This window comes from Canis lupus, chromosome 15 (assembly GCF_003254725.2).
Source record: "Canis lupus dingo isolate Sandy chromosome 15, ASM325472v2, whole genome shotgun sequence".
Classification (NCBI taxonomy): domain Eukaryota; kingdom Metazoa; phylum Chordata; class Mammalia; order Carnivora; family Canidae; genus Canis; species Canis lupus.
Window position 1 is genome coordinate 10,014,075 of NC_064257.1, and position 17,843 is coordinate 10,031,917.

Below are 17,843 nucleotides of genomic sequence, written 5' to 3' on the forward strand. Positions count from 1 at the left end.
AATTTTGGCAAATATCAAAGAGCGCAACTGCTGGATTGTATGTTAAGAATATGTTTAATTTTGTAAAGAAACTACCAAGTTGTCTTCCAAAGTGGCTGTACTGTTTTGCATCTCCTCCAGCAATGAATGAGAGCTCCTGTTTCTCCATATCCTCACCAGAATTTGGTGTTATCAGTATTCTGGGTTTTGGCCATACTAACAGGTGTATAGTGGTAACTCATTCTTTTTAATTTCCATTTATCTGAAATTTTCCTTTCCTATGCTTATTTGCCATCTGTATGTCTTAATTGGTGAGATTTTTTTTTTGTTTTTTTAAAGAGGGTTGTTTATATTGTTGTTGAGTTTTTAGAGTTCCTTATACATCTTAGAGAACAGTCCTTTATCAGATATGTCTTTTGCAACATTTCCTTCAAGTCTGTGGCTTATCTTTTCATCTGCTTGACACTGTCTTTCATACAGCAGAAATTTTTTAATTTAATGAATTCAACTTATCTATTTTCTTTCATGTATTGTACCATGCATTGTATCTAAAGTCATTGCAAAACCTAAAAAGTCATGTAGGTTTTCTTCTGCGCTATCTTTTAGGGGTTTTATATATTTGCATTTTACATTTAGATGTGATCCATTTTGAGTTAACTTTTGTGAAGGGTATAAGGTCTGTGTCTAGATTCATTTTTTTGCACGTGGCTGTGTAGCCATTCTAGTCTAGTACATTTGTTGAAAAGACTATCTTTTCTCCATTGTATTATTTACCTTTGCTTCTTTGTTGAAAATCAGTTGACTATATTTGTGTGGGACTATCTGGGCTCTCTATTCTGTACTATTGATCTATTTGTCCATTCTTCTGCCAAAACCATACTGTCTTGATTACCATAGCCTTGTAGTAAGTCTTGAAGTAGGGTAGCATCAGTCCTCCAACTTTTTTTTCTTCAATTATCTGTTGTTTACTCTGAGTCTTTTGCCTCTCCATAAAAATGGACAATCAGGTTAGGAAGTATTCCCTCTGCTATGTTCTGAAGGAAATTGTAGAGACTTGGCATAATTTCTTCCTTAAATGTTTGGTAGATTTCACCAATTTGGTAGTATGCCTACCTGGTCCTGGTGCTTTCTGTTTTGGAACGTTATTGTTTTTTGATTCAATTTCTTTAATGAGGTTTTTCATATTGTCTATTTCTTCTGGTGTGAATTGTGTGGCAAATGGAGTCAAGAAACTGGTTGATTTCACCTACACTATCAAATTCATGGGCATAGAATTGTTCAAAGGGATCTGCAGTGATGTCCTTTCTTTCATTTCTGATGTTAGGAATTTGTGTCTTCTCCTTTTTTAACTTCGCCTGGCTAGAGGCTTGTTGATTTTATTGATCTTTTCAAAGAACCAGCTTTTGGTTTAATTGATTTTCTCTATTGATTTCCTGTTTTTAATTTCATTGATTTCTGCTCTAATTTTTATTATTCCTTTTCTGCTTACTTTGAATTTAATTTGCTCTTTCTTTTTCTAGTTTCCTAAAATGGAGGTTTAGATGGTTGATTTTTAGATCTTTCTTCTTTTCTAATATAGGCATTCAATGCTATAAATTTCCCTCTAAGCACTGCTTTTGCTGTATCCAAACAAATTTTGTTAAATTTTCTTTTCTTTTTCATTTAGTACAAAATATTGTTTAATTTCTTTAGAAATGTCTTCTTTGACCCATGTGTTAGAAGTGTGTTGTTTAATCACTAAGTATTTTGGGATTTTCTAGCTATCTTTCTGTTATCGATTTCTAGTTTACTTCTCTTGTGGCCTAGAGCAGACATTGTATGATTTCTAATGTTTTAAATTTGGCAAGACATGTTTTATAGCCCAGAATGTGGTCTGTCTTGGTAAATGTTTCCTGTGAGCTTGAGAAGAGTGTATAATCTAGTGTTGTTGGATAAAGTAGTCTATAGATATCCATTATATCCAGTTGATTGATGGTGCCATTGAGTTCAGCTTATAACCTTACAGATTTTAAGCCTGCTAGATTTGTTCATTTATTATAGAGTGGAACCAGATATTAAGGAGATATGGCAAACATAAAATATATTATTTATGCTAGCATATAAGGGCTTAATACTGTTATTGTTATCATTTTTAAAAAAGATTTTATTTATTTAATTGACAGGGAGAGAGAGAGAGAGCACAAGCAGGGGAAGTAAGAGAGGGAGAAATAGACTCCCTGCTCAGCAGGGAGCCCGATGTGGGCTTGATCCCAGTAACCTGGGATCATGATCTGACCTGAAGGCAGACACTTAACCAACTGAGCCACTCAGGTGCCCCAATATTATTATTTTTAAATGAAATTTTTAAAAATATTTCTCAGTTTTTAAAAAGATTTTATTTATTTAATTAACAGAGAGAGACACACACACACACAGAGAGAACACAAGCAAGGGGAGCAAAAAAGGAAGAAGCAGACTTCTTGTTGAGAAGGGAGTCTGACACAGGGCCTAATTCCAGGAACCCAGTATCATAACCTGAACTGAAGGCAGACACCTTACCCACTGAGCCACTCAGGTGCCCCTGAGTTTTCTTTTCTTTTTTATTTTTTCTAAATATTTTTTATTTATTCATTTGAGAGAGAGAGACAGAGAGAGCACAAGTAGGGGGAGTGGGAAAGGAAGAAACAGGCTCCCCGCTGAGCTGGGAGACTTACATGGGGCTCAATCCCAGATCCTGGACCTCATGACCTGAGCTGAAGGCAGACACTCAACTGCCTGAGCCACCCAGGTGTGCTTATTTTCTAACTTGATATATATTGATAGATATAATTTATATAAATGAAAGCTCATTGGAGTCTTTAATAATTTTTAAGAGCATGCAAGGCTCCTAAGACAAGAAGCTTGAGAATTACTAGTCTAAAGCCTTCCTACTCAAATTTTGTCCATGGATCACCACTACCTAATTCACCTAGGAGCTTATTAGAAATGCAAAGTCTCAGCCCCTACCTAAGACTGAGTATATGAGAATGTACATTTTACCATGATCCTCAGATTTATATGCACGTTACATTTTATGGAAACCTTGGCCAAGGAAGGTTAAAAAGTCTTCTTGACACTTGAGCTTTGTAGCATGGCTAGGAGCAGCAGGGGAGGACTGAAGACAAGGACTCAAGAAAGGAATTCCTCAGAAAGGAATGCTTAGAAGAAGGCACAGTAGACAGAAATGTCATGACACATTGGGAAACTGCAGATAGAACATATCTAGGTTCTTTGTAATATTTTTTCCAATTTTTTTATTGTGGTAAAATATACATAAAATTTACTATCCTAACCATTTTTAAGTATACGGTTCAGTGGTTATTAAATACATTCATGATACTGTGCAATCACCAACACAATCCATTTCCATTAACTCCTGTGTTCTTTTTAGAATTATGTTAAAATTCATGTAACATGAAATCTACCATTTTAACCATTTTTAAGTGTACACTTCAGTGGTATTCAACACAGTCACATTGTTTTACAGCCATCACCACAATCCACCCTCTTAAATCTTTTATCTTGTAAAGTCAAAACTCTATACCTATTAAACAATAACTCTCCAGTTATTGCTGTACATAAGGGTTCCAGTTTCTCCTCATCATTGCCAGCACTTATTTTCTGTTTTCCTGATAGTAGCCATCCTAAAAAGTGTTGTGATATCTCATTGTAGCTTTGATTTGCATTTCCCTAATGATCAGTGATGCTGAACATTTCATGTGCTTATTGGCCATTCCTGTATTTTCTTTGGAGAAATGTCTATCCAAGTCCTTTGCCTATTTTTCAATATTAGATTGTTTTGTTTTTGTTGTTGAGTTTTGGAAGTTCTCCATATATTCTGATTATTAATCCCTTATCAGCTACATGATTTGCAAATATTTTTCCCATTCTATAGTTTTCCTTTTATGTTGTTGATAGTGTCTTCTGATGTAAAAATATTTTAGTTTTCATGAAATCCTACTTGTCCATTTTTTCTTTTATTGTCTGTACTTAGTGTCATAGCTAAGATACCATTGCTGAGCCCAATGTTGTGAAGTTGTATCCTGTTTTCTTTCAAGAGGTTTATTAATTTAGGTCTTTGATCCATTTTGAGTTAGTTTTAAAAAATATGGTGTCAGCTAAAGGTCCAAATACATTATTTTGCTTTTGTATATCCATTTTTCCCAGCACCATTTCTTGAAAAGACTGTCCATTCCCATTGAATGGTGTCAAAATCATTTGATCATATTATGTAGGGCTTTATTTCTGGGATATCTATTCTATTCCATTCGTCTATATGTCTGTCTTTATGCCAATACCACACTGTTTTAATTTTTATAGATTTATAGTAAGCATTGAAACCAGGAAATGTGAGATCCCCAGTTCCTCTTTTGTGAGATTGTTTTAGCTATTTGGGGTCCCTTGTGATTCCATATGAATTTTAAAATTTCTTTTCATATTTCTATAAAAAACTGTAGTTGGGATTTTGATAGGGTTTGCATTGACTCTGTAGTTTGCTTTGGGTAATATGGATATTTTAACAATACTAAATCTTCCATTCCATAAATATGATATATTTCCATTTGTTTATGTCTTTTTAAATTTTTTCAGCAATGTTTTAAAAGGTTCATGTACTAGTTTTTCATCTCCCTGGTTAATTCCTATGTATTTTATTCTTTTTATGCTGTTGTAAAAAAAAATTGGTTTTGCAATTTCTTTTTCAACTTCTTTATCATTAATGCAGTTGACCTCTGAATAGCACAGGTGTTAGGGTTGCTGACCCTGTGCAGTTGAAAATGCATATATAACTTTGACTCCTTTCCAAATTTAACTACTAATAGTAGCTACTGATCAGAAGCCTTCCCAATAAAATAGTCAATTAACACATATTTTGTATGCTATATGTATTGTATACTGTATTTTTACAATCAAGTAAGCTAGAGAAAACAAAGTATTATTTAAAAAATCATAAGGAAGAGAAAATAAATATTGAAAATATTGTACTGTAAAAGATCCATACATAAATGGACACACTCGGTTCAAACCCATGTTGTTCAAGGATGAACTGTATATAAAAATGCAACTGATTTTTGTGTTGACTTTGTTTCCTGCTACCTTGCTGAATTTATTAATTAGTTCTAATAGGGGCTTTTTTGTGTGGAATCTTTAGGGTTTTTGAAATATAAGATTATATCATCTGCAAATAGAAATAATTTTACTTCATTCTATTTAATTTGGATGTCTTTCTTTTTCTTGCCTAATTGCTCTGGCTAGAACTTCCGGCACTATTTTGAATAGAAGTGGTGAAAGTGGGCATCCTTACCTTTTCCTGACTTCAGAGGAAAAGATTTCAGTCTTTTACTATTGAATATGATATTTGTTGTGGGTTTTCCACATATGACTTTTATTATGTTGAGGTCATTTCCTACTATTCCTAGTTTTCAGAATGCTTTTATCATGAGTGTTTGTTGAATTTTGTCAAATGCTTTTTCTTTATCAGTTGAGATGATTATGTGTTTTTTTCCCCCTTCATTCTGTTAATGTGATATATTACATTGATTGCTTTTGCATATTGAAAAATCCTTATATTCTAAGAATAAATTGCACTTAATCTTGGTGTACAATCCTTTTATATGCTGCTGAATATGATTTGCTGGTATTTTGTAGAGGATTCAATGTTCATAAGACAAATTGACCTATAATTTTCTTGTAGTGTCTTTTTCTGATTTTGGTATCAGGGTAATAATGCTGGTCTTACAGAATGAATTAGGAATTGTTATTGCCTCTTCAATTTTTTGCAAAAGTTTGCGAAGGATTGGCATTAGTTCTTTAATGTTTGGTAGAATTCACCAGTGAAGTCATCAGGCCAGGGCCTTCTTTGTTGGGAGAGTTTTTGGTTGTGAATTCAATCTCCTTACTAGTTATAGATCTATTCAGATTTTTTTCCCCTAGTAATTTGTTCATTTCATCTAGGTTATTCAATTTGTTGAAATATGCTTGCTAATAGTACTCTCATAATTCTTGTTATTTTTGTAGAATCAATAGTTATGTTGCCACTTTCATTTTTGATTTTAATAATTTGAGTCTTCTCTCTTTTTTCTTAGACATCTAGTGAGAATTTTATCAATTTTGTTGATCTTCTGGTTTCATTGCAACTTCTGGTTTTATTGATTGTATTCTATTGTTTTTGTATTCTCTAATTTATCTGTGGTCTGTGTTATTTCCTTCTTTCTGTTATCTTTGGGTTTGTTTGTTCTTCTTTTTCTATTTCCTTAAATTGTAAAGTTAGATTATTGATTTGAGATCTTTCTTGTTTTTTAATGTGTTTATAGCTATAAATTTCCCCCTTAACACTGCTATTGCTGAGTCCTATAAGTTTTGGTATATTGTGTTATCATTCATCTCTAAGTATTTTCTAATTTCCTTTGTGATGTTATTATATTATATTATTTAGTATATGGTTTATTTTTATTTATATATTTATATTTTTTTAAATAAAATATAATTTATATTTTATATATTTATATATATTATATATATTTATATATTTTTATTTCTAATTTCACCCCATAGAAGATACTTTGCATAATATTTATCTTTTTAAATTTATTAAGACTTATCTTATGGCCTAATATTTGGTCTACCCTACAAAATGTCCCATATGGATTTAAGAAGAATTGTTGTTGTTGGGTAGAGTGTTCTGTGTATGTTTGTTAGATGGAGTTGGTTTATTGTGTTAAGTCCTTTATTTTCTTATTTATCTCTTGTCTGTTATTTCCTTCCTTGTCATCTTCTGGAATGGTTGTCCTATCCATTATCATGAGTAGGGTATTGAAGTCTTCAACTATGTTGTAGAATTGTCTATTTTTCCCTTCAATTCTGTCTGGTGGAGAGGTGTGGGGAAGAAAATTGAATTGAAGAGAAGGGAAGCAAAAAAGGAGAACCAGCCCTTTAAATTGCCTGGAAGTCACTAGTTGGAGGGGCTTGCAACAATTGGAAGGTGCAACCACAATGGCTGCCTACCTTTTTGTCTGTGCCTCTGTGATCAGAAGCAGTAAACAGCAATCAGAGCACAGATCCCCAGTACTTGGAGCACAGGGTCTTTTTTGTTCACCCAGGCTTGCACAAGCTATGCTCAAGCTGCCCCAAGAAGTTGTGCACAGGGATGGATAGCTGCTACTGTGCTGAGTTGAAATTGATGGAAATTTGCCACAATTTATCTTCCAGGTCTTTCCCTGGAAGTTGTAAGCTAGGCATCAATAGACTGTAGAGTTCCAAATACATAGTTATATGAGACAGATTCTGCTATGCAGTTGTCTCTTAGTGAGGAGACAGAATCTTGGCTCTTCCTACTCTGCCATCTTTCCAGAATCTTCTCTTGGTAACTGTTTGCCCTGTAAAAAATAAATTATGGTGATTACAATATCTTTACATTAAAAACCAGGATATATATATATATATATATATATATATATATATAATCATAGGAAAATGATTAAATAATCATATACTCACTTCAAGAGATATTCTCTAAAATTGTCATTCTCTACATTATTCTCTAGTGCCTTGCCTTACTTTTTCTTTATAGCACTTGATATTTTACTATGTATGTATTGTTCATTGTATATCTCTCTCAATAGAATTAAGTTCATAGGGTAAAGGCTTTGTCATTTTCATTAATGAGTCCTCAGCATCTAAAATAGAGCCTGGCAAATTATAGGAACTATGTAAATATTTGTTGAATATATACATAAATGAAACATGAAAAATTCTTTGGAAATACCAGTTAGTAAAAAATATTGAAAATTAAATGTTTTCTCTCATTAAAACAATGAAATATGACATGCATGTTGACAGAGTTTGGAATTTAGGAACTTGGAGACAATGGTCACCAAGGTAATGTGGAGAAATGGAAACGATATTCTGATAGGAGACAAGGTTGTAGGCAATATTTTCTCCCTTTCCCTTTATTCCTGGCATTGTGTTTCAAAATGGTTTGTGCTAGGAAAAAAAAAAAAACTTTAAAAATTCTTTTTCTGAAGCAGGTGAAAGTATGGATAAATATTATACTTGCCAAACTTATTCCTGACAAATGGAGCTATATATTCCAGGCTGGGAAGGAACAGTCCTTAGAGATTTCAGAGAGGAAAATAAGCACAGAGAAGGAGGATGATTGCTTAGTGTTTGAATAGTAAAGTCACATGATACATTAGAATCAAGGGATGTGGGGAGAAAGAAATAGGAACTAGCTTCTCTATGTGTCCACAGTCTCTGTTCTGAATTTAACAAAGGAACACCAATAATAAGCAAGGCTGGAATATAGAGTTTCACATCTTGTACATGTCACAATAGAGCTTAGGCCAGGAAACAAGTGGCAACTAAAATTCAGACCTTACTCTACGTTCTGAGCCACTGAAACCTGATGTAGGACTGTATCTGCCCAGAAGATATACTTTTTTCTAATTTTCACAAAGGTATCATAAACGATAGGTAGTGGAATGGGCCACTGACTTAGTGTGCTGGAGTCTGATGCCAGACCAAATAACCTCTTAGTTGTACCACATCAATTCTACTCTAAGCAAGTAGTAAGGTCAGGCTCAAAGTATAGTTTTCAAATAACCACATGAAAAGACATGTGATTAGTATTCATCACATATAGGCTGTTACCCAGACTTGTACACATGCTAAAATAAGCTTAAATGCTGGATGTAAATATAGAACACTAACTGACCTACTTTCTTCTAAACCTACTGCCATGATTTAATGAAGAAATGGAGGTGGGAGGCTTGTATATTGAAACAAAGAAAAGCTTTGGAATCACAACTCTAAGACTCATCATTTGGAAAAATATTAAGTTGAAGTCTCCAATCTCTTTCTCCTTATATCTCTCTCACTGCCTTAGGAAAAGACATTAAATGATTTGAGTGGTTTGTATTTCACCTTGTGAACTCAGTGTTTCCCAAACATACCATGCTTTCTCACCCTGCCTCCCCTTGACCTATGCCTAGAAACTCTTTCATTGTCTCCTCAGCAAATTCTCTTCAGCTTTTAAAACTCAGCTCTAAGGTCATTTCTTTAGGAAGCCCGCCTGAGACACCCTCTTCCCCAGTGCAGATATTTCCTCGCTCTTTTGTGTTCCCCCAGCATTTGGCATACTTCTATATTAGCATGTAGCATGATCTGTGAACCTGTCTACTGACTTTATTAGACTACGGGCTATCCCAGAATATGTTTTTATGTTTATATCCAGTCTTAGCATCTAACATGATGCCTAGCAGACAGGGCTATTCCAGAAATGTCTGTTGAATCATGAATAGAATGAATGCTATAATTACTCATGCATACATCTGAGGCAGAAGATCTGGTTTCAACTCTTGGCTTTACTGTTAACTTTCTTTATGTGGCAGATTAAATATGGCCACAGATATTTTGAAGCTCCTCCTATAAAGAGATGGAGTCTATGTCCTTTCCTCCTGAATCTGAGCAGTCTCTGGTACTGCTTTAACAATTAAAATATCCCAGAAATGACACTGCCAGTTTCCAAGCGTGGGACTTAAAAAACTGGAAGTGTTCATTTCCTATCCTTTAGTATATTGCCCCTTGGAGCCCTTGGATGTTAGGTGAGATGTTTGACATCCTTCTGGAGGCACCTCATGGACAGGCTTTGAGACTAAAATGCACAGAGAAGGGCCTGAATGACCCCAGCTTCTGTGTGAGGGAAATGGGCTTAGCTGAATCCAGCCTTCCAGTTGTCCCTGCCAATGTCTCAGTCATGTGAATGAAGCTATCTGGGATCCTCCAGACTAGCTAAACTGCCACCTGAATACCATACACTGACTCCATTTAACTCCATGTGGAGAAGAATCAATCAATCAATCAATCAGTCATCCAAGCTTATGATCCACAACACTAAGATACACAATGACTTTTTATTTAAAAAAAAAAGCTACTAAGTGCAACAACTGATAATCAGAACAGAAGCTGACACCTGGAAATGGAGTACAACACAAAACCTAAGACATTTGATATTGACTTTGAGACTAGGTGGAGACTTGAAGGGCCTTGAAGTCTGTTAATGAAATTTGGAATGGCCTGGAAAAGACTGTTGGTAAAGACTTGCAGAACAGTCTAGAAACTGACCAGAAGCTGGAAGAAGGCTTGGCAAATGGTCATTTATGGTAACATGGAAAATAGATAGTTGATGAATGTGAGGGATCTGACTGGGCATTTGTCAGGCAGAATGTACAAAGGATCAACTAGCTTTTTTTCTAGCTATCTATGATAACATATGAGAAGAGAGAGGTAAACTAAAGAAGTGCCCAGGGTAGTATTTCTAGCCAATTTCCAGCACAAGGATCTCAAAGGAATAGATGGCCTCTTGTTACAGGTCAAATCTAAGGTGTTGTCAGCAAAATAAGGTCACGGGGTAAAAACAAATCAAGGGTGCAACTGTAAAATCTTTTGTTAAGACCTCAGAAAGATTTAAGGCTGGATCTCATAGATCCTTTTGAAATTATTCATAGGGGCAAGAAAGAATTAAGAATTAATTAAGAATCTTAATGCTGTGCCTCATTGATCCTCAATGTTAAACAATAGGTTTTCTGAGTCTTGAGGGTATCATTCCACAGCAGCTTCACAGAGCACCCAAGGTCAAGAAAGGCTCTCTAAAGGAGATTTGTGGGTGTGTTTTCTAGATAATGGAGTAGATTATAATTTGATACACAGGAAACTCCCTGAATTTTAAAAGGATTACATTAGCGGCCTGAAACTGACAGAGACAACACAAAATGAAGAGGTCTTCGGACTTTCGATCTGCTGTGGGCAGAGAGCAGGCTGAGAAGACTACTCAACTACAAAAATGGGCTATTTATTATGGAAAAAAAGAGGGATGACTCAGAGGGCAAGACCAAAAGTCACAGACACTCTCATTCCCAGGGAGCAGAACCAGGCTTTAGTGAAGGAACTGGCAACATGTGCCTGGCTAGATTTCAGAATTTCTTTGCACCAGTGACTGCTATGTGCTTCCATTCCCCCACCCACCACCACCACCACCCTCTTTTGAACTGGAGTGTACATTCACTTATTTTATGCCTGTCGCCATTGTAGTTGGGTGTGTAAGGGGAAGATAACTTTATCTCTTTAGTTCAGAGATCTTCAGTTTGAAAGGAACAATGCTCAAGAAGCTACAGTTTAGGAACTACACCTGGGGAACTTCATCCACACCTGGAATTTATTTAGATAATAAACTCACAGACTTTAGTCCAGAGTCTGATGCTATAACAGGCTGGTTTTTTTTTTTTTTTTTTGGGGGGGGGGGGAGTTGGGGGACTTGGAGGAGATGAATATATTTTGCATGTGGGAAGAATGTAATTTGTAGTCAGAGGGCAGATGGTGAAAGATTAAAGATGGTAAATTCTTTGATCATCTTACAATTGTCAAGTGGTATGTCTCTTCCTCCAGAGTCTGGGTGGGCTCTAGATTGTTCTAAGCAAGAGAATACTGTAGAAATGACACTGTGCTAGTTTCCTAGCCCAAGTTTTAGGAGATTGATAACTTCCACTTCCTGTCTCTAGGGAACATTGTCTCTTTGAGCCCTGAGCCAAAATGTACCCTGCTGGAGAGATCACAGAGACTCTCTTTAGGGTGAGAAGGGCCCACATGAAGCCAGCTTTCTAGCCATTCTTGGCAAGGCTTGTAAAGCCAAATGAATACCTTTGAGTGACTTCAACTGACTCCATGTGGAGCAAAAGAACCAACTAACCTAGTCCTGACTGGATTCCTGACTCACAAATTGTGAGAAATAATAAAACAGTTGTTGATCTAAGCCACCAAACTTTGGGATAGTTTGTTACACAATAGTTGATAACTGAGATCTCCATGACTTTGGGTCAATTTTCCTCTCTAGAACTATTTCTTCAGTTTGGGCCATGTTGGGCTAGGTTAGGTGAACTCAAAGACTTAATGGTTCTGTTTTTTTTTTTTGTTTTTTTGTTTTTTTGTTTTTTAATGGTTCTGATTTTCAGTTCTGATGTAGCTAAAGGTGTTTGTACTATTCCAGATGGCATTTAGACATTGTTGAATGATCAGAGGAATATAGACTATATATAATTAGGTACTCAATAAGTATTTTAATGAGTTTTGAAGGATGAAAAAAGAACTGAGTAAGTAGAAGTGAAAGAAGGACACTCTAGACAGAATGAACAGCATGTGCAAAAACTCAAAATCTGAACAGTGTAGGAAATTGCAAGAAATTCAGAATTGTTGATGTAGCAAGTACAAGAGACAGTAGGGGAGATGAAGCTGGAAAGATACACAGGGCCAGGTGGTAAAGAGCTTTATGTGCCTGGCCAGGTGTTTTAGGCTTTATCTGCAGACCCTAGGAGACCTTGAAAGGAAAATTAACACAGAATCCTCAGTAAGATAAAAGATATTATTCCTCTTTTCATAGATATAGAAACTGAGGTTTTGTTACCTGTCCAAGATCACATAATTAGTGGGTGGCTGATCCAGGATTGGAATAGCTAATAGCTCTGAAACTACATTTTCAAAAACTTCAGAAGAGAATAGAATATAACTCTATTTTTTAAAAAATCACTTTGAACATTTTCTATGAAATTGTATAAATTAGGAGAGATGTGAAAGTAAATATCATAAGCAATTCATATTTTCCTAGAGAAATAGAAGAAATATCAATTTTCCTTGGAGAAATGAGTAAAGCCTCTCAGAAAAGAGGACATCTTGTTTGTTTGTTTGTTTGTTTTGAGAGAAAGAAACAGTGAGGGCAGGGGAGGGAAAGAATCTCAAGCAGATTCCATGCTGACCACAGAGCCCCACTCCTGCTGGTTGAGATCATGACCTGAACCGAAATCAAAAGTTGATCACTTGGGATCCCTGGGTGGCGCAGTGGTTTAGCGCCTGCCTTTGGCCCACGGCGTGATCCTAAAGACCCGGGATCGAATCTCACGTCGGGCTCCCGGTGCATGGAGCCTGCTTCTCCCTCTGCCTGTGTCTCTGCCTCTCTCTCTCTCTCTCTCTCTCTCTGTGACTATCATAAATAATAAAAAAAAAAAATTGATCACTTAACCAAATGAACCACCCAGGTGCCATTTATTTATCTATCATTTATTGCTATTTTAAAGCAGACCTAATATTCATTGAGCTCTAACTATTCTCCTGACATTGTTCTTTTTTTTTTTTTTTAAGATTTTATTTATTTATTCATGAGAGACACACAGAGAGAGGCACAGACACAGGCAGAGGGAGAAGCAGGCTCCATGCAGGGAGCCCTGTGTGGGACTCGATTCTGGAGGATCCTGGGTCTCCAAGATTGTGCCCTGGGCTGAAGGTGGCGCTAACCCGCTGAGCCACCCAGGCTGCCTTTAAACTGGGTCTTGAGATAAGGAGATTTTCAGGCCAAAGGGGATTTAAGGGAGGAAAACAAATGCAAATGCTTGATGCAAATGTTTGTTGGCAGGAAAGTTCCTTGCATTCTAAGAATAACATTTCAGAGAAGCTGAAATTTAAAGAAAGATGCCTATGTGTGTGTGTGTAGTAGGAAGTAGAGGGAGAATGAAAGAATGGTTAGGTGAAGGTGCTAGAAATATAGTTTGGGGTCATGTAATAGAAGACCTGGAATGCTAGACAAAGGGCTTAATCCTCTAGGCCATGGGGAGGCATTGCAGTTGCTTTTCTTTTCTTTCTCTCTCTCTTTTAAAAAATTTTTATTAAAATTTTTAAAAAAGATTTTATTTGTTTATTCATGAGAGACACAGAGGGGCAGAGACATAGGCAGAGGGAGAAGCAGGCTCCATGCAGGGAGCCTGATGTGGGACTCAATCCTGGACCCTGGGGATCACACCCTGAGCCAAAGGCACCCAACCACTGAGCCACAACAGGTGTCCCTTTTAAAAAATTTTTTTAAATCAAAGGAGTACCACAGTTAGGTTTGTATTTTAGAAAGAGCAATCTGGTTGCAAGGGGAAATGGATTGAATAGAAGAGACTGGAGGCATCGAGAAAAGTAGTCAGGACTCAGTTATAATGTCTGACATGAGGCCTGAGCTAGGATGGTGGTAGTGGGGATGGGGGAAAGGGAAATTAGCAATAGGTAGGCTAGTGCTTGTTTTCATAGCTAATAGCTAGTTCCTACTGGGCATAATTTTGAAAGCTGATTAAATGTGTCCTGTGTTTTGCTTGGAGAGGCTTGGATAAAAAGCTTATTTTCATAACCTACATTTCAATGGTCCCCCACACAGGGCAGATGAATCAAACACACTGAGGCCATTAAAGGACACAGATCTAAGAAGAGTTTGAACACTTTGGCCTTTCCATCTAGTTATTGGCATTATTTCTACCTCAAAGACAGAACCCCAGCTGCATTTTAACAGGCATATTCCTGGATTTTAAAATGTCCACAGAAGGCCACAAAAGTTGACCCGACCTAAATAAAATTGAACAAAGGCTGAGGCAAATCCTGCATTCTGCACGTCCTGCCTTAACAAACATGACAAAGGAAACTTGCTGACACCTCCAACTCTTTTCACATCAATCCCACTTGCCTAGAAAGCCCTCCCTTCAATTATTCTCCTCTATGATGGACTCAGACCCACCCCTCCCACGGCAAAGCCAGATATGTATGTCTCTTTGCTCCTCTACTACCCTCCGTATTTCTCTCTTATAGCACCTGTCATCTGTTTAATAACTATGTGATTTATCTTTCTCTCTCACCTGTATTATGAACTTCTTAAAGGTACAGATTTAATTTTGCTCTTTTATTTATCTCCAGGGTCAAGCAAAACACCTAACACATAAATGCTTGTTAAGTAACTGGCAGTCAGCACATAAACACATGATAAAAATCTTCAGTTAAATCCAAATGCAAATGAAATATCATCAAAAAAATTATTTTAAAACTTAAAAAATAATCAAAATAATGCATTCACATTATTTATAAAGCCAAAAAATACTATCAGACTTATGGTGAAAAACTGTGATCTCCATCTCCTCCCATCCTTAACCTCAAGCCTCTTCCCCAAACTCTTTTAGCTATTTATTCTGGTATTTACTTCCACTAAAAGATAATATGCTTATACTGATTCTTTTTGATTTATCAACTTTAGACATTATCTTTTGAATTCCTATTGTGAAAAGTGAGGAGTCAGCCCCCTTTCATCACTCTAGGCCCTTATTTCCTCTCTCTCTCTCTTTTTTTTTAAAGATTTATTTATTTATTTATTTATGAGAGACAAAGATTGAGAGAGAGAGAGAGAGAGCAGCAGAGACACAGGCAGAGGGAGAAGCAGGCTCATGCAGGGAGCCAGATGCACGACTTGATCCCGGGGACTTGATCCTGGGTCTCCAGGATCACGCTCTGGGCTGAAGGTGGCGCTAAACCGCTGAGCTACCCGGGCTGCCCTTATTTCCTCTCTCTAATGTAGATAAAATATAATTTTTGACTAAATAAAAATTCACTCTTTGAATTATTTTAAGTATTGTTTACTGCCAAGCTAAGCACTGTACTATAATTACGTTTCCTTTCTTGTACACTTTTCTTACTGGAAATATTAATCATTTTATCTTTTCCTGTGCTTTGTTCTCTAGGTCACTATTTTCTACACTATCAAATATATCAGATAATTTATCTGTTCCATTTATTTTCCTGAAGATACACATCCTGGAGCCCTCTATTCTCCTGTTCCAATCTTCAAACATACTAAACAGTTGCCATCCTAGCATTCTCCTTCACTGTCAACAGAGAATTTTCTTTGCCACTCTCTTGTGGTAGATGCACTTTTTTTTTTTTTTTAAACCAATTCCATGTTTCTTTCTCTTTCTATCCCTCATTTTGGTGGCACATATCCTATTAATAGTTTCCTGAAAAAGAGGAAACTTTGAAAGTCTCAGTATGCCTTAATTTTACCTTCCTGCTTGATGGGCAATTCTCAGCATATAGAATTCTAGTGTGGAAATTATTTTGACACAGAACTTCTACGGCATTACTACTTTCTATTCTGGTTTCTATTTTTTGTTGTTGAGACATTTAATGTCCTTTGGGTTCTCTCTATATACTTTGTAGGATACTATCATTTTGCCCTGGAAGCTTAAGCATACTTTATCTTCCAGTATCCTGAAATTTCTTAAGGATGTACCTTGATACTTTTTTTTTTAAATTTATTGTGCTCAGCCTTTAATATATCTTTCAAACTAAAAACATGTATTCTTCAAGTTCTGGAAATTTTTTCTTGTATTCTTTCTTTAATAATTTCTTTTTCTTTGTCTCTTTATTTTTTCCTTTTTTATTTTATTTTTATTTATTTATTCATGAGACGCACACAGAGAGAAGCAGACATATAGGCAGAAGGAAGCAGAGACATAGGCGGACCCAATCCTAGGACCCCGGGATTACAACCTGAGCCTAAGGGAGACACTCAACCACTGAGCCACCCAGGTGCCCCTACTTTTTCTTTTTGAAACTTACATTGTTTAGATTTTTGGATCTCCTGAATTTATCTTCCAGTTTTCTTATCTCTTTTATTATTGAGTTGCTTGTCTTTCTGTTCTGTTTTGGGGGAATGAGAAGATCAACTCTTCTATTGATTCTTAAAGTTTTCTGCTTTCATGTTTTTAATTTTCATGAGTTCTTTTTTCTCTTTTTATTCCTTTTTTTCTTAAGAAAGCATCCTATTCTTGTTTCATGAGTATAATATTTATTCTTGCTCTCTAAATATAGTGATCGTTTAAAATTTTTTCTTCTGCTCCCTAGTTTGTCTGTTTTCTTTGAGTTCCATTTCTTGATTTCTTTTGGCTTCTCCCATTTTGAAGGCTTTCTTCAAATATTTGGTAAAATTTTGTAGCACTTCATATTTAGTAGTGAGGTACTAAAAAAATTAATTGGAAGCTCTGTGTGAGTAGATGGGGATTGTCAACTGGTGGCTTCACTATAGGGTAATAGGGAGGTTACCTGAGTATTTCGATGGGAACCTCAAAATATCGGTATTTGGAGTTCTTTCTTCTGAAGCTGGTCAGTTTCTCCAGATTCTTCCCTTGAGTAGCAGAGGCAGGTATGGCTGCCTGGCGACCAAGTATTCTAAGTTGAGAGGACAAGAGGCCCAAAGTCTTACCATTAAGTGAGTGTGCATTCACTTAATGTCTTCTGTTGGCATTTCTCTCCCCCTGCTAAGTGCCTAATTTCTCTTTGGCTTTACCCATGCAATTTTTCCATAGATCAAATCTCTGGTCACCTGCCAGGATAGGGAGATACACTATGGTTGGATGAGTTGGTTCCAAGTCTAAGTTCTTTCTACACAGACATTCAACTAATATCTACACCTCGTTCTTGTCTTCCACAATACCCTGTGCTTCAAATTACTGAGCCTTTCTCAAATGGCAGTAAAGCATAGTCATTAAGGGAATGGACTTTTAACCCAGATAGCCTGGGCTTGAAACTTGGCTTTTTGACCTTGCCCAAATTATTTGACCTCATTCTTCAATTTCCTCATTTGTAAAATGGTGAAAATAATAGTACCTTCCTCAAAGGATGTTGTGAAAATTAAATGAGTTTATTTTTTATTTTTTTTAAATTTTTTTTTAAAATTTATTTATGATAGGCACACAGTGAGAGAGAGAGAGGCAGAGACACAGGCAGAGGGAGAAGCAGGCTCCATGCACGGGGAGCCCGACATGGGATTCGATCCTGGGTCTCCAGGATCGTGCCCTAGGCCAAAGGCAGGCGCCAAACCGCTGCGCCACCCAGGGATCCCTTAAATGAGTTTATAAATGTAAAATGCTTAGTACAATGCCTGATGGCTACTAAGATATAGAATAATATATTATTATTATCCTTATTAGTTTCTATAGCTTTCAACTAGA